Source organism: Lithobates pipiens, unplaced genomic scaffold (assembly GCF_037356315.1).
Source record: "Lithobates pipiens isolate NorthernLeopardFrog02 unplaced genomic scaffold, aLitPip1_a1.2 Scaffold_19, whole genome shotgun sequence".
Taxonomy (NCBI): Eukaryota; Metazoa; Chordata; class Amphibia; order Anura; family Ranidae; genus Lithobates; species Lithobates pipiens.
The window spans coordinates 52,592,188-52,616,188 of record NW_027507764.1 but is presented as its reverse complement, the minus strand read 5'-3'; positions in this window follow the sequence as shown (position 1 = coordinate 52,616,188).

The window sequence follows — 24,001 nt, the reverse complement described above, 5'->3', positions numbered from 1 at the left end:
TTGGGGAGGAGTCAGTCTCTTGGCACCACGGGCTTCATCTGGAAGAAGTGACCCACACAGTCAAGTAGAATGAGTTGGTGTTGCAGCCTAGGCAGCAAGGGAGAGCCTCCAGTGGGCGAGTTTGGATGCATACATCATTGGCATTGTCCAGTCGGTCTGGTGACAGTCGGGAAGTCGCCTTCATCACTTGCATCACAGATCTAGCTGATCTGTGGCAAAAGGGAGTAGTCTGACATAAAACTGGTCATTCTCTTTCTCTTTTCTGACATGCAGCCATAGACCTAGATCAGGTTACTGCTTGCTGCTCTTATTTCTACTAAAGACTATATCCACTATATCCTATTCTAATAGGTCCAGTGGTGGGGGAAAGAGGAGGTGGCTGAAACTTCATGAGACTGGGCTGCGGCCCGGTCTTCCGGAAGTGGGGAACGGTACCTGCCAAAAACACTTTTGAGTGGAGCTCCGTTTTAAGTAAAAACTCATCTATTTTACTGTGTTCTCATTTTGGTTTCTGTGCAATATATTTAATATTGATGAAATGTCTGAACCGAAGGTGTCAGAGGTGTTGGGAGACCTGCAAGGTCAGGGCAACCATTGGAGTCAAGTTTTTAAGTCTTTAAGTGGCCCCTATGGGTGTAGCGATACACTAAGCCCTTGTACACGTGGTCGGACATTACGACAACAAAAGCCGTCGGATTTTGTCCGAAGGATTTTGTCCGAAACTGGTGTTGCATGCACACGGTCGGACAAAGTTGTCGGAATATCCAATCGTTCGTAATGTGCCGACGTTATTTCATTACGACGGGACTACGTTCAGGCTAGTAGCCAATAGCTTTAGTCTCGTAATTTGATCTGAGCATGCATGGCACTTTGTCTGAACGGAATTCTCTACAAACGATCAGACAAAGTCTGATCGGATCATGTTGTCGTAAACTTTTATAGCCCAGCTCTAAAACTTTGTCAGTCGGATATTCCGATGGATACAGTCCGATGGAGCCCACACACGGTCGGATTATCCGACAACACGGTCCAATTGGACATTTTCTGTCGGAATGTCTGACCGTGTGTACAAGGGCTTAGACTGATGGATAAAGAGCATTGCAGCAACATTGGGTTAATCATTCTGCTATTTCTCAGCCTGTAAGCGACTGCCCCAGTGGTGGCCTTGCCATTCCTTATACTGTTCTGTCTTACCAAGCCTCATCGGTGAAAGCCTCGTGGAACCTTTCAGCACATATTGTGAAACTTCTTCTGTAAAATGCACAGTATGTAATTGACATACCATAGTAGGTCAGTAAACAAGTTAGACTGTATTTTTAATTTTATTGCTACATAAAATCCTTAACCAGCTTCTTTGTGAACCTTTTAACGGTTTTATTTTAGGATCTGAAAGATGTGACAGCGTGTTAACCTTGGCATGTCTCCCTTTTCACTTTATTGTTATTTATTGTACAAAAGGATGTGTTTTCCTTTCTGACCTGCCTGGGTACAGCGTTCCCACAATCACATATTACTTTGCAGATGTAGCCTTGAGTGTTTGTATTACCACAGAGTGCATTCTCCCATTAACTGTGGGGGACACATCGGAGATGCTTCTGTTTCCCATAATATGCACTTAGTGCCATGGTGATCTTCAGCACATGCACGCAGGAATGTACAGGAGGGGATTACAGGGGGGGTTCACTGGATCTTAAAGAGACACACCAGGCCAAAATAAAAGTATTACATTTAAAGTCGACCTCTGACCTGCAGAAAGTTGGTACCCTGTCCTGGAACATTTAGCAGCAGGAAGATAAATGCATCCTTGGTAAGTATCCGGGGCAACCAATTTTGGGAGATTGCATGGTTCACCCCCCAAGACCCCTTAGGAGGAAAGAGAGAAGGAAGTGTTAGGGATAGAAGAGATGGAGAGAGGAAGGAAGGAAGGAAGGAAGGAAGGAAGGAAGGAAGGAAGGAAGGAAGGAAGGAAGGAAGGAAAGAAAGAGTAAGGCAAAGAAGGGAGGAATGAAAGAGGTAGCAAACAATAAAGGAAGAAAGAAAGAAAGAAAGAAAGAAAGAAGAAAGGGGGAGGAAAGGAAAGAAGGGAGAAAGAAAAGAGGTAACAAAGAATAAAGGAGAAAGTAAAGAAAAAGTGAGAAACATACAGTATCTCACAAAAATGAGTACACCCCTCACATTTTTGGAAATATTTTATTATATCTTTTCATGTGACAACACTGAAGAAATGACACGTTGCTACAATGTAAAGTAGTGAGTGTACAGCTTATATAACAGTGTAAATTTGCTGTACCCTCAAAATAACTCAACACACAGACATTAATGTATAAACCGCTGGCAACAAAAGTGAGTACACCCCTAAGTTAAAATGTCCAAAAAATTGGGCCCAAAGTGTCAATATTTTGTGTGACCAACATTATTTTCCAGCACTGCCTTAACCCTCTTGGGCATCAAGTTCACCAGAGCTTCACAGGTTGCCACTGGAGTCCTCTTCCACTCCTCCATGATGAAATCACAGAGCTGGTGGATTTTAGAGACCTTGCACTCCTCCACCTTCTGTTGGAGGATGCCTCACAGATGCTCAATAGGGTTTAGGTCTGGAGACATGCTTGGCCAGTCCATCACCTTTACCCTCAGCTTCTTTAGCAAGGCAGTGGTTGTCTTGGAGGTGTGTTTGAGTTCGTTACCATGTTGAAATACTGCCCTGCGGCCCAGTCTTTGAAGGGAGGAGATCATGCTCTGCTTCAGTATGTCACAGTACATGTTGGCATTCATGGTTCCCTCAATGAACTGTAGCTCCCCAGTGCTGCCAGCACTCATGCAGCCCCAGACCATGACACTTCTACCACCATTCTTGACTGTAGGCAAAACACACTTGTCTTTGTACTCCTCACCTGGTTGCCGCCACACATGCTTGACACCATCTGAACCAAATAATTTTATCTTGGTCTCATCAGACCACAGGACATTGCTCTAGTAATCTATGTCCTTAATCTGCTTGTCTTCAGCAAACTGTTTGAGGGTTTTCTTGTGCATCATCTTTTACAAGAGGCTTCCTTTTGGGACAACAGCCATGCAGACCAATTGGATGCAGTGTGTGGTGTATAGTCTGAGCACTGACAGGCTGACCCCCCCACCCCTTCAACCTCTGCAGCAATGCTGACAGCACTCATACATCTATTTCCCAAAGACAACCTCTGGATATGACGCTGAGCAGGTGCACTCAACTTCTTTGGTCGACCATGGCGAGGCCTGTTCCGAGTGTAACCTGTCCTGTTAAACTGCTGTATGGTCTTGGCCACCGTGCTGCAGCTCAGTTTCGGGTTTTGGCAATCTTCTTATAGCCCAGCCCATCTTTAAGTATAGAAACAGTTATTTTTTTCAGATCCTCAGAGAGTTCTTTGCCATGAGGTGCCATGTTGAACTTCCAGTGACCAGAATGAGAGAGTGAGAGTGATAGCACCAAATTTAACACACCAGCTCCCCATTCACACCTGAGACCTTGTAACACTAACGAGTCACATGACATCAGGAGGGAAAAAGGCTAATTTGGCCCAATTTTGACATTTTCACTTAGAGTTATTTTGAGGGGACAGCACATTTATACTGTTATACAAGCTGAACATTCACTGCATTACATTGTAGCAAATTGTTATTTCTTCAGTGTTGTCACATGAAAAGATATAATAAAATATTTACAAAAATGTGAGGGTACTCACTTTTGTGAGATACTGTATGGGAAGAAGGAAAGAAAGAAAGTTAGGAGGGGGGAAAGAGAGAAAGAAAGAAAGAAAGAAAGAAAGAAAGAAAGAAAGAAAGAAAGAAAGGAATGGTATCGGGAAGAAAGAAATACTGGAAGGAATGGTTAGGGATAGAAGAGATGGAGAGAGGAAGGAGAGTCGGAAGGAAGGAAAGAGGGAGGCAAAGAAAGAATGAATAAATGAAAGAGGTAGCAAAAAATAAATTAGAAAAGAAAGAAAGGACTGGGGGGCTGTGGAATAAGAAATAAAAAAGAAATGCAGTAATGAAAGAAAGAGGAAGGTAAGGAAGGAATGAAGAAATAAAAGAGCAAAGAATAAAGGAGGAAATATAGAAACAACTAAGAAAAGTAGAAGTAAAAGTAAAGAAAAAAGTCAAAAACATATGGGAAGAAGGAAAAAAAGAAAGGAAGGAAGTAAGAAAGGAAGAGGGGGAAAAAGAGGGGAGGAAGAAAGGAAGAAAAGGGGAGAAAGAATGAAAAAAGTGTAAAGAAGTGATGGTAATGGGAAGAAAGAAATACAGGGTGGAATGGTTAGGAATAGAAGAGATGGAACGAAGAAGGAAAATTGGAAGGAAGGAAGGGGAAAAAGAGGAGGAGAAGAAGAAAGAAAGAAAGAAAGAAAGAAAGAAAGAAAGAAAGAAAGAAAGAAAAAGAAAGAAAGAAAGAAAAAGAAAAGGATGCAAGAAAGAGGGAGGTAAGGAATGAAGGAAGAAATTAAAGAGGAAGCAAAGAATAAAGCAGGAAGGAAAGAAAGAAAGAAAGAAAGAAAGAAAGAAAGAAAGAAAGAAAGAAAGAAAGAAAGACAGAAAGAAAGAAAGAGAGAGAGAAGGAAAATAATTATTACACCATTAATTGGTAATAATATGTTTTGGATTTAGAATAATTTTAGATGATGCATCTACAGGATTAGAAAGAGGGAAAGGAAGGAAAAAAATAGTAAAAGCAAGGAAAGAAAGGAGGGGAGAAAAGAGGAAATGAAGGAAAGTAGGAAGAAGTGAGGAAAGGAAGGAAAGGACAGATTGAAGAAAGAAGGAAAGAATAAAGCATGAAAGAGGAAGAAAAAAATTAGGGAATTGTTATGTCATTAATAGATACTTTTATTTTTATTTCATTTCAGTTTCATTGTATGTGATGTGCTTCTAAAAAGCTCAAAGTGAAAAGAACAGAATGTTCAGCCCTGTACACAACAAATGTTTTAGGTGGAAATACTTTATTTGGCCAAATACCATAATGAAGGGAACCCTCAGGGAAATGCAGTTTGTTTTAGGACCATGTCTTTATTCATCCGGTATCTCTCGGTGGAAGGCTGTGTGTGCTGCAGGTAGCGATAAACAATGGTTCCCTTCACAAAGAGGCGGAATATTGTGTGCACACAACTCATTATTATGCCGCCAGTCATCTATTGTGTGCGCCATTCAAAGAACGCGGGAATAGCTAATGGCTAATATCCTTTGTTTGTTGACCACAAATAATGTTTACCGGCTTTTGTACATGAGGGAACGTGAAATATTAAACATGCGCTGAAGATACAAAGTTACTATTTTTCTAAACACAGTTGGGTTATATGAGATTTCTATAAAACAGTGCAGAAAATTAATGGAAATGTTTTATACAAAAGAACCTGAGGCCAGAAAAGAGTTCCGGATGTTCCAAAGCTCGATAAAGGTACATTTTTCTGACAGATCTGTCAGCATGCAGAACAATGTCTTAATAAATTTACTGCAGGCACAGTCACTTAGAATGATAATTATCAGTGTCCACGTACGCCAAAGAATAAAGAGCTCTCATCTCTGGGATAACGAGTTTTCAGTGCCGCTATTTTTACACGGGTAGTTTTTAAAGCATGTCTGTCACCTTGGGGCAATAGTAAAGTAATTATGGGTAACTTCAGTTTGATACTTACATTTTTAGAGTCAGCTAGCATTAGAGAGTAGTGATGGCCGAATGGTTCGCCCAGCGGTCGTTTCGCTGCGAATATCGGCTGTTCGCCGTCCGCCCGATCGGCGGACTATTGCCGCCGTTCGCCCGGCGGACTTCCGTGTTTATTGTGTAAAAGAACTTTGACCTATGATGACACATCCATCATGGGGTACAGGACAGCCAATTGAGACATTACAGCACATGGACACTTGGACATTCCTCCTAACTTATAAATAGACCCGATCCGGCGGCCATTTTACATTCTTTCTTCTGTCACTATAGGGAGAGGTTGCTGTCTGGAGCAGGGAGAGATTGCAGTGACTCAAATCGCTAGCTATTTGGTACACAAAAGTTATTTTCAGGACTGGTATAGGTGTTAGGTGTAGTTCAGGATATAGGTTTGAGGCAGTGCTGTGCTAGTGATTGTTGCAGCAGCCTGAGTGTCTTTTGTCAGTGTAGAGAAAGGGACAGGATGCTGTGTGCTGCAGGGACAGTCAGTTTAATCATTAGCTGTTACTATTAGGTCCACAAAAGTGCTATTCAAGTTATTGTTCCAGCAGCCTCTGTTTTGTCAGTTTATATAGGGACAGGCAGGAAGCTGTGTGTGAGGCAGTGAGGGAGAGTCAGTTTAATTAGTAGCTGTTACTATTAGAGCCGGTTCACACTGCGGGCGATGCGAGGCGTCACGACTTGCCTCGCCTCGATCTGACAAGTCGCCCCCGTTCTGTACAATGGAACCGTTCTGAGAGGAGCGACTCGAGTCGCTCCGACTCAGAAAAAAGGTTCCTGTACTACTTTCGGGCGACCTCGGGGCGACTTGCATTGACTTCTATACAGAAGTCATCTGCAAGTTGCCGCTGAGGTCGCGGCAGGTCGCGGCGAGGCAAGTCGGTGTCGCCTCGCATCGCCTGCAGTGTGAACCGGCCCTTAGGTCCACAAAGGTTCTTTTCAGGACTGGTATGGTAATAGGCTTGTACACGTATAATATTCTTTCTTCCAAATATAGAAAGAATATTATACTTGACTGCTACCCTTCTGCTGCAGTCTGCTAATCATTCACAACCTAATTGTTCCACAAAGGTCCTTATAAGGACTGGTAACTTGGTCTAGGGTGCTGCAGTACATAGGGTTGAGTGAGGTACAGTCTGCTATTCCATAAGGACTGGTATAGGTCCACAATACATAGGGTTGAGGTGCACTACTGCTGACCGCCGCCCTATACTGCAGCAGTCCTTCATCAGTATAGGGACTGACGTACAGTCAGCTAATCAGTCACAACCTACTTGTTCCACAAAGGTCCTTATAAGGACTGGTAGCTTGGTCTAGGGTGCTGCAGTACATAGGGTTGAGTGAGGTACAGTCTGCTATTCCATATGGACTGGTATAGGTCCACAATACATAGGGTTGAGGTGCACTACTGCTGACCGCTGCCCTATACTGCAGCAGTCCTTCATCAGTATAGGGACTGACGTACAGTCTGCTAATCAGTCACAACCTACTTGTTCCACAAAGGTCCTTATAAGGACTGGTAAGGTCTAGGGTGCTGCAGTACATAGGGTTGAGTGAGGTACAGTCTGCTATTCCATAAGGACTGGTATAGGTCCACAATACATAGGGTTGAGGTGCACTACTGCTGACCGCTGCCCTATACTGCAGCAGTCCTTTATCAGTATAGGGACTGAGAGTTTTGTCACAGGGTCATTTAAAAAATGACAGGCAGAGGAAGAGGCAGGCCCTTCCGCAGGGGTGGTAGGGGTAGGACAGGAGCAACAGGCTTGAGCCAAAGTGGGAAGTTGCAGAAGGTGCGTTCAATTCATTTAAAGGACGCACCAGACTTGGTTGAGTGGCTCACTCAGCCTTACTCTTCTGCACCCTCCTCATCCTCTCGATCTGCACCCTCTTCTTCACTCTCTGCTATGTGCACCCCCAAAGACACTACCACCAACAACACCACCACCACCACATACCTTCCGCTTGAGTCACAGGAATTATTTTCCGATCCATATCAAGACATTTCTGATGCGCAGCCACTCTTGGTATTGGATCAGGGAGAGGAGGTAGCAACAACCGCTACTCAGCAGTCTGACGACAGTACCCAGATCAGCCCAAGGAGGAGGTTGGTCCCCAGTGTTGCTGCCTACTCCGAGATCTCTACTTATAGCGGTGGGGAAGGTGGCGTCGATGATGACGTGTCTAGTGATGTCACGTGGGTGCCCACAAGAGAGGAAGAGGATGGCAGTTCAGAGGGAGATATGGACCAGCAGATAGGGAGGAGAATCAGGAATAACTTACATTGCACAGGAGGGACAAAGCAGACTGCAAATGTATCAGGAGCGAGTCATTGACCATGTACGGTCACATCTGGCGCTCCCAGGACACCGGCACATGGCTCCGCAGTGTGGGCTTTTTTTAACGTGTCCGCTGCTGACAATAGCGTTGCCATCTGCAATCTTTGCAGTCAACGCATTAGTCGCAGAAAGCCCAACACTCACCTAGGGACGACCGCCTTAAGAAGGCACATGAGCAGCCATCACCGAGCCCAGTGGGAGCAACGGAACACACAAAGCCACACTCCAGGCTCTCAACGTCCAGCCTCGTCTTCTACTTCTCCTTCTCCTCTCTCCTCACAATTGTCCTCCACTCCACCTTCCATCACGCCAAGCTCTGCAAAAAGGCAGGCTTCCGTGGGCCTAATGTTCGAGCGTAAAAAAATGATGACGCCGGATAACCCTCTTGCCCAACGGTTGACGGCTGGCTTGTCAGAACTCATAGCCCGCCAACTACTGCCATATAAACTGGTGTCCTGTCCGAAAGGACGTTCAGCGCAGCAGGGGGGATCGTGACGATAAGCGTACTCACCTAGCTCACGACAGTGTTAACTACCTCCCATTTCTAAAAATGAATGAGGCATGGATCTCGGAGGAATTCAACACATGTGACCAGTAGACCATGTATATGTCTATAAACAATTTTTTTAATCAAGCACACAGACCTTCTTTCTTCATTTGGCTCACTTCCTTGTCCAAAAAAAGCACACCGTACTATATGCCCGTACCCTCCTCTTTGAAGAGGTTGAGCGGTGTCATATTTCTACGGGGGCTGCTTATTATGAGGGGCTCCCACCATCCCTGTGCTGTGCTGACTTCCTCCTGGGGCTGCTTATTATGAGGGGCTCCAACCATCCCTGTGCTGTGCTGACTTCCTCCTGGGGCTGTACCTCTGCTGTGCATATTATGAGGGGCTCCCACCATCCCTGTCCTATGCTTATTATGAGGGGCTCCCACCATCCCTGTGCTATGCTGACATCCTCCTGGGGCTGCTTATTATGAGGGGCTCCCACCATCCCTGTGCTGTGCTGACTTCCTCCTGGGGCTGTACCTCTGCTGTGCATATTATGAGGGGCTCCCACCATCCCTGTGCTATGCTCATTATGAGGGGCTCCCACCATCCCTGTGCTATGCTCATTATGAGTGCTATGCTCATCCCTGTGCTATGCTGACTTCCTCCTGGGGCTTCTTACGGTGCAGGTGTCAGTGCTGTATATCACGGTGCTGATGTCAGTACTCTCTATCACGGTGCTGCTGTCAGTGCTGTATATCATGGTGCTGGTGTTAGTGCTTTATGTCACGCTGCTGATGTCAGTGCTCTCTATCACGGTGCTGGTGTCGGATCACTCTATCGCGGTGCAGGTGTCAGTGCTGTATGTCACGCTGCTGATGTCAGTGCTCTCTATCACGGTGCTGCTGTCAGCGCTGTATATCACGGCGCTGGTGTTAGTGCTTTATGTCATGCTGCTGATGTCAGTGCTCTTTATCACGGTGCTGTTGTCAGATCACTCTATCACGGTGCAGGTGTCATTGCTATATGTCACGCTGCTGATGTCAGTGCTCTCTATCATGGTGCTGGTGTCAGATGACTCTATCACGGTGCAGGTGTCATTGCTGTATGTCACGCTGCTGGTGATCATCTCCTGCACCCTCTTCTTTGCCTACCCTGACCTTCCCTCTCCTCCATTGCTTTCATGAGCCCCAAAGTCCTGAATTGTCACAACAATTTCCCATATAAAAAAAGAATGCTTGTAGTTGTCGATCCCAAATTCACCTCATACATGTGTTATGTCATTGGCCATGTGGTGGGACTATGTTTGCACAGCTATTAATTATTTTGTGGCTGCAAATTTGACCTGTAGGTTTGCAAAGTTCGCCTCCCATTGAAGTCAATGGGGCCCGCCGCGAACGTTACGGTTCGCGAACTATCGGCCGCGTTCGCAGTCCGCGTTCGCAAAACGTCCCATCGGAAGTTCGTCCATCACTATTAGAGAGCATTAGATTAGGAGTTGGAGGTTAATTTTAAGAGTAGGTTTAAAGTGATTGTAAAGTCTTGTTTTTTTAAGGTAAAAATATCAAACATGTTATACTTACCTGCTCTGTGTAATGGTTTTGCACAGAGCAGCCCGTATCCTCCTCTTCTCGGGTCCCTCTTCTGTGCTCCTGGCCCCTCCCTCCTGTTGAGTGCCCCCACAGCAAGCAGCCTGCTATGGAGGCTTCTGAGCCGAGCCACACCCCCTTGTGTCCATTCAGACATTCAGCTGTGGTCTAGCCCTGTCCCCTTTCTCTCCTCATTGGCTGACTGACTTTGATTGAAAGCCGCAAGAGCCAATGGTGCCATGCTGCTGTCTTAGCCAATGAGGAAGGAAGTCCTGGATGGCCCGAGACACTCCTGAAAAATCACTGGATTTAGAGGGACCTCAGGTAAGTATAGGGGGGCTGCTGCCCACAGAAGTATTTCTATCTTAATGCATAGAATGCTTTAAGATAAAAAAACTTTTTGACTTTACAGCCCCTTTAAGGCTTAAAGTAGTATTAAACCCTCAGCATTTTTTAGCTTAACATATTGAGCACAATAAAACAAACCTTCCCAGGTAAACAATTTGTTAACATTCTTATCCCAGCATTTGCAGTTTACAACCTTACCGAATTTCAGCTATACTCACAGAGGTTAATCCTCTGCATTGTGTAAGAAGGCTGTTTGATAATGTCTTCTCTGCTCCTCCCCTTCTTTTACTGTCCCCAATCCATCTGCTGATAGAACTGAGCCTTGAAGGTTCTCTGCACATGCTAAGTTTGGTGTGTAGAAAGTTTTTCTTCTTTTTTGTGATGGTGCATGTGATCAGCACAGGGCCAATCAGCACTGTCCAGACAGAGGGTCAGGGGTTATGCAGCCTTATAGGACAGTTGGAGAAGAATGAAAACTCCTCCTACAAGCTTTAACCAGTGCTCAGTCAGACAATGGTAGATTTCAGAAGACTGACATATACTACTGATGAGAAAAGGTGTTTAGCAATTTTGTCCATGTTATGTGTACTGTGGGAGGCCAGATATAGTGAATGCAGGGTCCTGGGCTTAGGGACACTTTAACAGTGGACAGTTGAGTCTCAAGTCCATCTGTTATCTTGAAGAAAAAAAGGTGTACATCTTGCGGCATGTATGCGTTCCTTGATCATCCAATCGAGGGCGAATACTGCTGTGCAAAATGTAAGCACATTGTCTCCCTGGAATTCCAGGTTCTAAATCTGGGGAAGCAACTGTCAGCACTGAGAAGTCCCTCCATACTAAAAGAGATCCAGGAACGGCAAGGGCCAGCACAGAGGCGGTTGGAGAGAAAGGGGTGCAGACACTAGATAAGAGTAGATAGGTGACAGTCAGGAAGGGTAGAGGGGGAAGTGCCAGGGAGGCCGATCCAGGGCTGGAGCATCCCAATAAATACGCTCCATTGAGTGACATTGGTGAAACCAGTCAGGGACCAGCACTGCTGGAGCTGAGGGACTCTCCTAGCTGCCGGGGTGAAGAACTCCTCCAGTGAGAGTGGGGGGAAGTGAAGGGAAAGGAAAGATGGATTCTGGTGGTAGGGGACTCAATTCTTAGAAAGACAGAGAGCCCAATCTGTAACAAAGATCTGAAGCGCTGAACTGTATGTTGTCTACCAGGCGCTCGGGTTTGGCACATCACGGATCTGGTGGACAGATTACTGGGAGGGGCTGGGGAAGACCTGGCTGTAATGGTGCACGTTGGCACCAATGACAAAGTCAGAGGCAGATGGAGTGTCCTAAAGAATGATTTTAGAGACTTGGGAGCTAAATTGAGGAAAAGGACCTCCAAGGTAGTATTCTCAGGAATACTACCAGTATATCGAGCCACACCAGAAAGGCAGAGGAAGATTAGGAAATAAATATATGGCTGAAGAGCTGGTGTAGTAAGGAAGGGTTTGGTTAACCGGAGGCCTGGGTCGACTTCTCAGTTGATCACCAGTACTATAAAAGGGACGGATTGCACCTAAATGAGGAGGGTGCAGATCAGCTGAGAGTAAAGATGGCCAAAAAGTTAAAGGGGTTTTTAAACTAGGCGATGGGGGGGAGGGCCCAGAGGTAGACATAGTCAGCGTGGAACATATTCCAGAGGGTAGTACTGGGGGCATTAGTGGTAGGTTGACTAAAGCACATAAACCCAAGGTAAGTATAGTAACAAGTCCTAGTTGCAATCTTGGAACACCCAATACGAGGATAGTATGCGACCGGTCTAAACTACATGGCATGTTCACCAATGCCAGGAGCCTAGCAGACAAGATGGGTGAACTAGAGATCTGTTGTACAAGGAGGATTTGGATTTTGTGGGAATTTCAGAGACCTGGTTCAACAGCTCTCATGATTGGCTGGCAACCACTCAAGGGTATACCCTTCATTGCAGGATTAGAGAGGGTAAAAAAGGGGAAGGGGTATGCCTATACATCAAGAATAATGTACAAGTGAATGTGAGAGATTACATCACTAAGGGAGCTAGGGAGGAGGTGGAATCCTTATGGAAAGAGCTCCAAAGGCATGAAGTTAAGGGGAAAATATTACTGGCAGTATGCGATAGGCCCTCTAACCTGAGGGAGGAGGGGGAGACAGATCTCCTATCACAAGTTGGATTAGCAGCAAGGATGGGAAGTGTTATCATAATGGGGGATTTTAATTATCCAGACATAGACTGGGTGGAGGGAACCATGCATTTGTCTAAGGCTCGCCTGTTAGTAAATGTCTTGCAGGACAATTTCATGGTTCAGATGGTAGATGCACCAACTAGAAATAAAGCGTTACTGGATCTACTGATTACCAACAATACAGACCTGATCACGGATGTGGAAATAAGGAGCAATTTAGGAAACATGATAAAACATTAGGAAAAAAAAGGGGGGAATATGAAGGCAAGTTAACCACTAGTACACGGTCATAAGCAAAAAATGACCAATGATAGTCCATTCACCCTTTCGGGTGTTGTTGCCGTAACCTTAAAGCATATAGAAAAAGAAAAAGGGAAATTAGCCCGATAGAGCCAGACTAATAAGGGGTTACTACTAGCAACAATGAATAGATCAAACTAAATTAATTACAGTTTAAATAAAGTAACCAATTTATTGTGATATCCAAATTTAATATAAGTAGAAAAGTGCAGTTCATTAAAACTCCTGAAAGCAACAGCTTTAAATCACAACTGTTTACATATATCTGTGAATGATATGGATATTTTGTTTCCTAATCTGGTCCGCATAAACTAACAATTACCGTATATACTCGAGTATAGGCCGACCCGAATATAAGCCGAGGCCCCCAATTTACCCCCAAAAAAACTGGGAAACTTATTGACTCGTGTATAAGCCGAGGGTGAGACATGCCTGTCCATCCCTGTGTGTCCGTCCATCCCTGTGTGTGTGTCCGTCCATCCATCCCTGTGTGTGTGTCCATCCATCCATCCCTGTGTGTGTGTCCATCCATCCATCCATCCCTGTGTGTGTGTCCATCCATCCATACCTGTGTGTGTGTCCATCCATCCATACCTGTGTGTGTGTCCATCCATCCATCCATCCCTGTGTGTGTGTCCATCCATCCCTGTGTGTGTCCATCCATCCCTGTGTGTGTGTCCGTGCAGCCTTGTGTGTCCAGCCTACCTGTGTCCCGAGCCTCCGTCCCGAGCCTCCGTCCCGTGCCTCCGTCGTCCCGTGCCTCCGTCCCATGCCGAGCCTCCGTCCCGTGCCGAGCCTCCGTGCCGAGCCGAGCCTCCGTCCCGTGCCGAGCCTCCGTCCTTCTGCCATGCCAGGATCGCCGCTCTTCGTCGGCGCCTCGGCAGCCATTCCTCTGTTCAAAAGCCGCGCCTCCGTCTGTGATAGGCGGAACACTCAATTTCCCAGCAGTCTGTGTTCCGCCTATCACGGACATCCTCTCATCCTCGTCCGTAGTATGAGGATGAGCGGATGTCCGTGATAGGCGGACCACTGACTGCTGGGAAATTGAGTGTTCTGCCTATCACAGACGGAGGCGCGGCTTTTGAATAGTAGAATGTCCGCCGTCTGTCTGCTCGACACGCTGATCGGGCAGGCAGACGGCGATGACTCGAGTATAAGCCGAGGGGGGCACTTTCAGCCTCAAAAAAGAGGCTGAAAATCTCGGCTTATACTCGAGTATATACGGTAGTTAATTTGTTGCCAATTGTTGAAATAGATGAAGCCAGCCAGCCGCATTGGAATGTGCTTTAGTTTTGTGCAATTATCTCTCATGTGGAAATGACTGATTAGAAGGTTGCTACAATAATAGGCGCAGCTTAGACTGGACTTTTCTGTGCCAGCACTTCTATTTCTCTATTTTTGTATTATTTCCATTTTTCTAGTGCCAAGGGATGAGTATAGTTTTTTCATATGCTGACTCTTATAGCTAATTTTTTGATAACGAATATATGCAGAAAGGAACTTGTACTAAAATACACATCCTTTTTTCAACTACCTCATCCCCTTCTCCTTCCCCCACTATAACTTTTATTTAGTCCATTGATTAACCATTTAGTGATTGGCTAAATTAGGGAAAATATTTGACCCCACATCATTGAATTAATACCAATTGTGGTTACAATGGGCTGAAGGGGGCGTGGCCTAACCGGGGACAGCGATGGACGCTTGATTCCTCTCCTCCGGCGCACAGGGAGCTTTTTCGCCGCACACAGGGCCCTACAAATCCCATCCGAACATGGGAAAAGGAGATAGAAACACTCCGGGATCCCGGGACACCGCCGAGTCAGGTCAGTCCCCCCACGCCAGCATCCCGGCGATGTTCCGACCGCCGCAAGGTGAAGGCCCCAAAGCCGCGGCCTCGCCTAAACCGCCTGCCCCGCTCGGCGCCTCCGGAGGTGTGGCGGGCGGCGCGAGGGGCCCGCAAGGCCTAAACAAGGACAGCTTCCCCCCACTGCCCCAGGCTATATCCCCCCAAGTCTCCCTAGCCCCTCAAGCCTTAAGCCTGGCAGACCTTCAGGCAGTGGCCCTTGATATCAAGGCTACTCTGTCTGCAGCCATCACAGACTTGAAATCTGATATCCAACACATGGCAGCAAGACTAGGAGCAGCTGAACAAACTGCATCTCGCCATTCTGATGCCCTGAAACAAATACAAAGAGCCTCTGATAACCACCTGAGTCACATAATAGAGATGCATCGCCACATTGAGGACCTCGACAACAGTAGCAGGCGTCACAACATCAGAATCCGTGGGGTCCCCGAGACCACAGATCAAATTCCTGTAATGCAAACGGCAACTTCCATTTTCAATGAGCTGCTGGAGAGACCCCCTGACTCCCCAATTGACTTTGAACGGATTCACCACGCTCTCAGACCGAGGGGTAGGGACACCGACCCACCAAGAGATATTGTCTGTTGCTTGGTGAATTTTCCGCTAAAGGAAGCCATCCTCAAAAAAGCCAGAGAAAGAAACAGAGTGCTCTTCAACGGTCATGAAATCAAACTATTCCAAGACCTCTCCAACATCCCTTTACAGCAACGCAGGGCCCTTCATCCGCTACTAGATCAACTCCGGACCAGAGGCATCCCCTACAGATGGAAGTTTCCTTTCTGCCTGTCTGCAACATGGAGAGGTCATACAGCTTTACTACGCACTCCTGATGACCTGCACTCATTTTGTGAATCGCTCAACCTCCCTGTAACAGATGTCCCCGACTGGTACAACTCCTTCCAGATCCACGACACATGGATTGAAGTGGCAAACAACGCGACTCCCAGAACGCAGAGAAACAGAGACCGCCGTCGTAGATCTCCGTCAGCACCTCACCATGGAAGAGGAGCAGAGCATGGAAGCCCAGGCATCTCCCCACCCAGAAGGAGAGACCGTGTCGACAGACAAGATCCAATGGACACCTAGATTGCAGCTCCTCGCCTTCCTCAAGATGTCCTATTATAACCACCACCATCTCTTCTACTGGCCTATCTCCGCCAGTTTGCGCACCATGAACAGTGCGTGATCCTATTCAGCGAACTCTCAACATCTTTTTTACAACTGGACGATCCAGATTTACACCGAAAGGTAAGGCCCGGTTAGGGGTTCTTTTGAGTTTTTTTCTTTTTTTTTGTTGTGTACACCCGGTTTTTGGGTAAAACTCACGACAACCCGGTGCAAGTGAACTCAGTCAACTTTTGGACTTGCAACTATGCAGACTTACAGTTACCCTTATCATACATGTTTACTCGGGGAAAGACTGAACTGGGTAATCCATAATATCTTTCCTTCTACAAGCGGACTATTAAAACAGGGATCCAACCCCGTCCCTCTTTCCGCCTTTACGTTGATAATTGTCCTTTAAAGAGATAAGGTTTAAACATGTCCTAGTTTTGTCTGTCAGGCCATGTTCTGAACTGTTACGTTTCAGACGCCTAGCTTTTTTTCATTTTTTTTTTTTTTTTTTTTTTTTTCTATACTAACGTCCTAATGGATCAGTGTTTATTTTTTCACTAAAGATGTATTTCTCTCACGAGGCCTGAAGTCTGAAGTATTCATATACCAGCCCCGGCTAAGTGGCTCCGATAAGCTGGTTTATATTCCTCACCATTCTGACTTTTGAAGGTTTCTTTTCTTTTCTGGTTATATTCTTCTCACTGTTCACAAAGTGAATGTTTTTGGTTATCAATGCTGTAAGCTAGTTAGGAGTTAGTAAAAGGTTACTTCTTGGAATCAAAATCACTCCTACCTTTTTAGCACTTAAGTTAACCGGGCATGCGGAGAGTCCTTCCAGTGCACATCTTTCTTGGGACCAAGAATGCCTTGGCCTATACATTTTCTAGAAATATAGCTGAACCCTATTATCTCAGTGAAGCTCGTAATACTCCAAAATGGGGGATGACAATTATAGGACGCTCACCCTCAGAACTGAATTTAACGAGGCCTGGAGGGACTCTTGGTACGCCCTTTCTCTTCTTTATATAAGGCTTGAATTAATGTTGCTAGGATTGTCCCTTACTGGCTTATTCTATCGCACAAGTTTATCAAATATCGCACCTAAACAGTCAATCCCTCCCAAGGGTAAAAGGGTATCATCTGTTAGTAACATTAAAGTACAACGTTTACAAAATGCTTTCATTGTTTCTAGCTCTGAGGCCCACATTGTGAGAAATTCTTTTCCGCTTTTTACAGGAGATCAATGTCTCACACACCACCTCTCTACAGCAATAGTTTTAGCCGTCAATGCGCAAAAGGCGAGATACAGATACATTATCCCTCTTCCCACCTCTTTGCACCACAACCCTGTCCTCTTTAAATTTATTATGCCCACAAGGGCTCCCTGGGCGCCGGCCCCACCTATTATATATTAAATACCTTATTTTGTGATACAATTTTTATCACCTGATTGTCCCCCTTTTGGTCATCGAACCCACACAAGGAGTGATTCCCCACATTCCTCCTTGACCTTACCGGCATATACATATAGGTAGGCTTAGCTGGTCTAACCCTTCCTCCGGTGTGTATTCTTTATACCTGTTTTAGGTACTATATTAACCCTCCAACACTCCCCCTCCACCCCCCCCCCCCTTTTTTTTTTTTTTCCCCCTTTCCTCGATAATAACTACAAATAATTATAGCTATGCCTTCTCAGAGACCTCAAACTTCATCCCTTTCCCTTAAGCTATTGTCTATTAATGCTAAAGGGCTCAATATTGCATCTAAAAGAACCAAATTCCTCTATGAATTTCACAAGCACAAAGCCAACATAGTATGTATTCAAGAGACTCATTTCAAATCCAATAACGTACCTAAATTCTCAGATAGTCGATTCCCCACAATTTTTCACTCCACCAACCCTGAGGGGAAGACAAAAGGAGTTTCCATCCTCATTTCGAAACATACTCCCTTACAGATAAAAGACACAATGATTGACCCAGAGGGGAGATTTATTTTTCTCAAGGGCATAGTGTCGTCCCATCCGGTCACGATTGCCAATATTTACGCTCCTAACATGAAACAGGTTGCTTTTTTCCGCAAAATCAAGGACCTATTAACAAATTTCGCTTCAGGCATTCTAATACTAGGTGGAGACTTTAACGTCCCCCTTAATCCTTTAGCTGACACCTCAAATGGCTCCTCAAGTCTTCCTTTCAGGGCTTTGAAACAAATAAAACTCCAACTGCAGTCACTAACGCTACATGATACCTGGAGAACTCTCAACCCTCAAGCCAGAGATTATACCTACTTTTCAACAATCCACCAAAAATATTCGATAATTGATTACTTCTATATTACGCAAGCAGACCTGCCACTCCTGACGAACACGACTATAGAGCCTATGACTTTATCTGACCATCACCCAATTACACTAACCTTGACTTTCCCGGAAAAAAACACTATAACTAAAACGTGGAGACTAAACACCACTGTACTGAAAGACCCAATAGATATTATCCTCTTTAGGGACACACTCAACGACTACTTTGCCCGTAATGACACTGCAGATACCTCTAATATCATCCAATGAGAAGCACACACAAGTGTCATTAGGGGCGAATTCATAAGGAAACTGACCCAACTCAAAAAGGAAAAACAAGCTAGAATCAAATCTTTAATAAATCGCATACATGAGCTTAAACTTCAACATAAAAATAATGTGGCTGTCTCCACTTTCGAGGAATTGACCAGAGCTAGAGATCTACTTACAGAAGAATTGAATCTTAAAGCTAAAAGACAATTCATATTACGACATAAAATATACTACGAGCAAGGTAATAAAAGTGGAAAACTTCTTGCGAGAGCGGTTCAGAGTAAGAAAGCCGCCTCCACCATACATCACATAAAAGACAATCGAGGAAAGTCGTATTCGTCGAACGAGGAGATAGCCACCCAATTTGAACAGTACTACCAAACATTATATAATATTCCCTTCAATCCCAAGTCCCCCCTCAACTCAGAGGCCAGAACAAAATTAATCCAAGATTACCTGGAGAAACATAGTCCCCCGAAAATTGCAAAAAATATTGCCCAGGAACTCGAATCCCCCATTAACGGAGAAGAATTTGATAGGGCCTTGAAAGACATGAAAATAGGCAAAGCCCCGGGTCCAGATGGTCTCCCCCTACAATATTATAAAACTTTTCTTGACATTCTTAAACCCAAATTCTTGAAAACCTTCCAATCACTACACTCAGAAAAAAATCCCCCCAAACAGCTCCTGGAAGCGCATATAACAGTCATTCCCAAGGAAGGAAAAGATCCATCCCTTGTCACAAACTATCGCCCAATTTCTTTAATAAACGTAGATATTAAAATATACGCCAAAATCCTAGCCAATAGATTATTACCCCTACTGACTTCCTTAATTTCTCTAGATCAAGTGGGATTCATCCCGGCAGAGAGGGTCAGGACAACACCATTAAGGCTCTGAACATACATAATTGGCTGACTACTAAAAAGAAACAGGGCTTCTTTCTATCTCTTGATGCAGAAAAGGCATTCAACAGAGTGGCCTGGGACTTCATTGATGCAGTCCTTAAAAATATTGGCATAATGCCGCGGATGAGAGCTTACATCGCTGCATTGTACTCAAATCCAACTGCACGCGTACGCACTAATGGCCACCTGTCGAATGCCTTTAACCTTAAAAATGGGACGAGACAGGGCTGTCCCTTATCTCCGTTGCTTTTTTTTCTCACCTTAGAACCGCTCCTAAATAAAATCAGATCCAACCCAAATATCAAAGGCATCGATGTTAAAGATCACTCTTATAAAATTGCCGCCTTCGCGGACGATATGTTACTTTTTCTATCACAACCCCTTGTCTCTATGCCCAATCTAATTAAAGAACTTGAAACATTCCAACTACTATCCAATCTAAAAATTAACCACTCCAAATCAGTAGCACTAAATATATCATTGCCCCCCAAAGACGTAGAATTATGCAAACAAAACTTCCCATTCACCTGGTCTCCTAACCAAATTACCTACCTTGGGATAGAAATACCCTCAAACCTAAAAGACTTATTCAAACTTAATTTTCTGCCCTTATTAAGAAACTCACAGGAAGACCTTAAACGTTGGAACTCCCTCAGAGCCCATTCACACAGGGGCAACACGACTTGTAGGCGACTTGAGTCAGGCAACTTGGACACGACTTGAGTTAAGATCACAGCGCGACTTGGGACGACTTCAAAACGACTTGGGACGACTTACAAGTCGCCCCAGGCCAGGCGACTTTTGCCGAGGCCAAGCAGAGAATGAGCTCAAGGGGGAACTCCACGGCAAATTTCTGAAAAAAATTTGGCGTGGGTTCCCCCTCCGAGAGCATACCAGGCCCTTAGGTCTGGTATGGATTCCAAGGGGAACCCCCTACGCCGAAAAAACGGCGTGGGGGTCCCCCCCAGATCCACACCAGACCCTTATCCGAGCACGCTACCCGGCCGGCCAGGAAAGGGGGTGGGGACGAGCGGGCGGCCCCCCCCCCTCCTGAGCCGTACCAGGCCGCGTGCCCTCAACATGGGGGGGTGCCTTGGGGGAGGGGGGGCGTGCGGCCCCCCCACCCCAAAGCACCTTGTCCCCATGTCGATGAGGACAAGGGCCTCTTCCCGACAACCCTGGCGGCCGTTGGTTGTCGGGGTCTGCGGGCGGGGGGCTTATCGGAATCCGGGAGCCCCCTTTAATAAGGGGGCCCCCGGATACCGGCCCCCCACCCTATGTGAATGAGTATGGGGTACAATGTACCCCTACCCATTCACCTGTGGAAAAAAAGTACAAAAAAAAAACACAACACAGGGAAAAAATATTTTATTGCACAGCTCCGGGGGTCTTCCGTCTTCGGGGGTCTTCTCGCCGGACTCCTCCGCTATCTTCTTGTAGCTCTTTTACTAGCGGAGGAGTCCGGCTTTCTTCCTCCCCGCCGCCGGCCTCTTCTCCCGACTTCGGGGGTCTTGTCCCCCCTCTTCGGTTCTTCTGCCGGGCCACCGCGCCTTCTTATAGCTCTTTTACAGGCGGTGGCCCGGTCTTCTGTCGTCGCCGCCGCCTTCCGTTCTTCTTCTTCTTCTTCTTCTCCAGGAGATGTTGACACGACGCTCTCTCCGGCCGGAATGCCAGAGCCGCCCTGCGCTGCTACTTATATAGGGACAATGGGGCGGTGTCACATGGGTTGATGTCACATGGGTTGGTCACATGGGTTGATGTCACATGGTAAGGGGGCGGGGTCACCATGTGACATCAACCCATGTGACCAACCCATGTGACATCAACCCATGTGACACCGCCCCATTGTCCCTATATAAGTAGCAGCGCAGGGCGGCTCTGGCATTCCGGCCGGAGAGAGCGTCGTGTCAACATCTCCTGGAGAAGAAGAAGAAGAAGAAGAACGGAAGGCGGCGGCGACGACAGAAGACCGGGCCACCGCCTGTAAAAGAGCTATAAGAAGGCGCGGTGGCCCGGCAGAAGAACCGAAGAGGGGGGACAAGACCCCCGAAGTCGGGAGAAGAGGCCGGCGGCGGGGAGGAAGAAAGCCGGACTCCTCCGCTAGTAAAAGAGCTACAAGAAGATAGCGGAGGAGTCCGGCGAGAAGACCCCCGAAGACGGAAGACCCCCGGAGCTGTGCAATAAAATATTTTTTCCCTGTGTTGTGTTTTTTTTTTGTACTTTTTTTCCACAGGTGAATGGGTAGGGGTACATTGTACCCCATACTCATTCACATAGGGTGGGGGGCCGGTATCCGGGGGCCCCCTTATTAAAGGGGGCTCCCGGATTCCGATAAGCCCCCCGCCCGCAGACCCCGACAACCAACGGCCAGGGTTGTCGGGAAGAGGCCCTTGTCCTCATCGACATGGGGACAAGGTGCTTTGGGGTGGGGGGGCCGCACGCCCCCCCTCCCCCAAGGCACCCCCCTCATGTTGAGGGCACGCGGCCTGGTACGGCTCAGGAGGGGGGGGGCGCCCGCTCGTCCCCACCCCCTTTCCTGGCCGGCCGGGTAGCGTGCTCGGATAAGGGTCTGGTGTGGATCTGGGGGGGACCCCCACGCCGTTTTTTCGGCGTAGGGGGTTCCCCTTGGAATCCATACCAGACCTAAGGGCCTGGTATGCTCTCGGAGGGGGAACCCACGCCAAATTTTTTTCAGAAATTTGCCGTGGAGTTCCCCCTTGAGAGCTGATAATTCTGTCAAAGTCGCCTCCGTATAAACGGAGATCCGACTTGGAGGCGATCTCCATTGAAATCAATGGGTACCGGTCGCCTACAAGTCGGATAGAAGTAGTACAGGAACCTTTTCTGAAGTCGGAGCGACTTCAGTAGTGTGCATTAAGACGGCTCTCATTCACTTACATTGCTTTTTAAATGTTGTCCGACCTGAGGCGACCTGAGGCGACTAGGGGCGACCTGAAGTCGGATCAGGAGTTGCCCCTGTGTGAATGGGCTCTCAACATATCGTGGTTTGGAAGGGCATCTCTATTAAAAATGACCATCCTACCCAGATTCCTTTATGCCATGCAAACGATCCCCATCAGATTACCATCTTCCTTCTTTGCTTCCTTCCGCAAAGCCTGTACCACCTTTATTGGGAGGGGTAAACCTCCCAGAATCAAGTATGCTAGACTGATTCTTCCAAAAAACAAAGGAGGAATTGCGCTCCCTGATCTGAAAAAATACCACCAAGCAACTGTACTTACACGAATTGTAGATTGGAACTTACACCAACCTATCAAGGACTGGGTGTCATTAGAACAGGCCCAATTTTCCTACTCAATCAATCACCTACCATGGATAGACCCCAAATACCACCTAAAAGAGATCATTTCACACCCTCTTATTGGTCCCACGTTAGCAATCTTCCACGACACATACAAGAAAAGAGACCCCACCCCCTAGATCAGTCCCTTAACGCCTCTCAGGAACAATCCCGATTTTCCCCCAGGAAACAAACCAAACTCTTTCTTAGCTAGCTGGCCCCACAAAGCAGTGCTAATTAAACACTTCCTCCATAATGGGAAACTTATATCCCTCGAGGAAATCAATAAAAACAATGACCCTGGACTGATCTCCCTCTGGACATACCTTCAAATCAGACATTATATCTCCAAAGTGGCATTGGCAACCCTTAGGTCCAAATCTCCTACAACCCTCGAGATCCTATGTTCAGAAACGTGCCCACAGAGACCTATCATCTCATCTCTCTACAACTCCCTATTCGAAGAGGGCTTATGCCGCGTACACACGGGCGGACTGTATGGCCTACTTAGTCCGCCGAAACACATTTCAGCGGACAGTCCGCTCATGTGTGGGCTTCAGCTGACTTTTTCAGCATGCAGTCCGGCATACTAAGTATTTCGGATTTTTCGAAATACTGTCCGTCGTACTCGCATTTCGGCGGACAATCCGCCCGTGTGTATGCCAGTCCGCCGTACTTTTGAAATGAGCGGACTTTTCCCGCCCGGAGAAAAGTCCGCTCATTTCGAGCGGGTATCCAGGTAGGCGGGGCCCGCGAAGGAGACGTCGCTGGCCCCGCCGCCTGGTATGGACTTAAAGGGGAACCCCAACGCCCAAAAAAATCAGCGTGGGGTCCCCCCCAAGTCCACAACAGACCCTTGTCCGAGCACGCTACCCGGCCGGCCAGGAAAGGGGGGCGAGCGAGCGCCCCCCCCCCCCCTCCTGAGCCGTACCAGGCCGCGTGCCCTCAACATGGGGGGGTGCCTTGGTCTTCTCGCCGGACTCCTCCGCTAGTCTTGTCCCCCTCTTCGGTTCTTCTGCCAGGCCACCGCGCCTTCTTATAGCTCTTTTACAGGCGGTGCCCGGTCTTCTGTCGCCGCCGCCGCCGCCTTCCGTTCTTCTTCTTTTTCTTCTTCTTCTTCTCCAGGAGATGTTGCCTCGACGATCTCTCCGGCCGGAATGCCAGGGACGCACTGTGCGGCCACTTATATAGGGACAAGGGGCGGTGTCACATGGCTTTATGTCACATGGGTTGGTGTCACATGGTGACCCCGCCCCCTTACGATGTCATAGTCCCC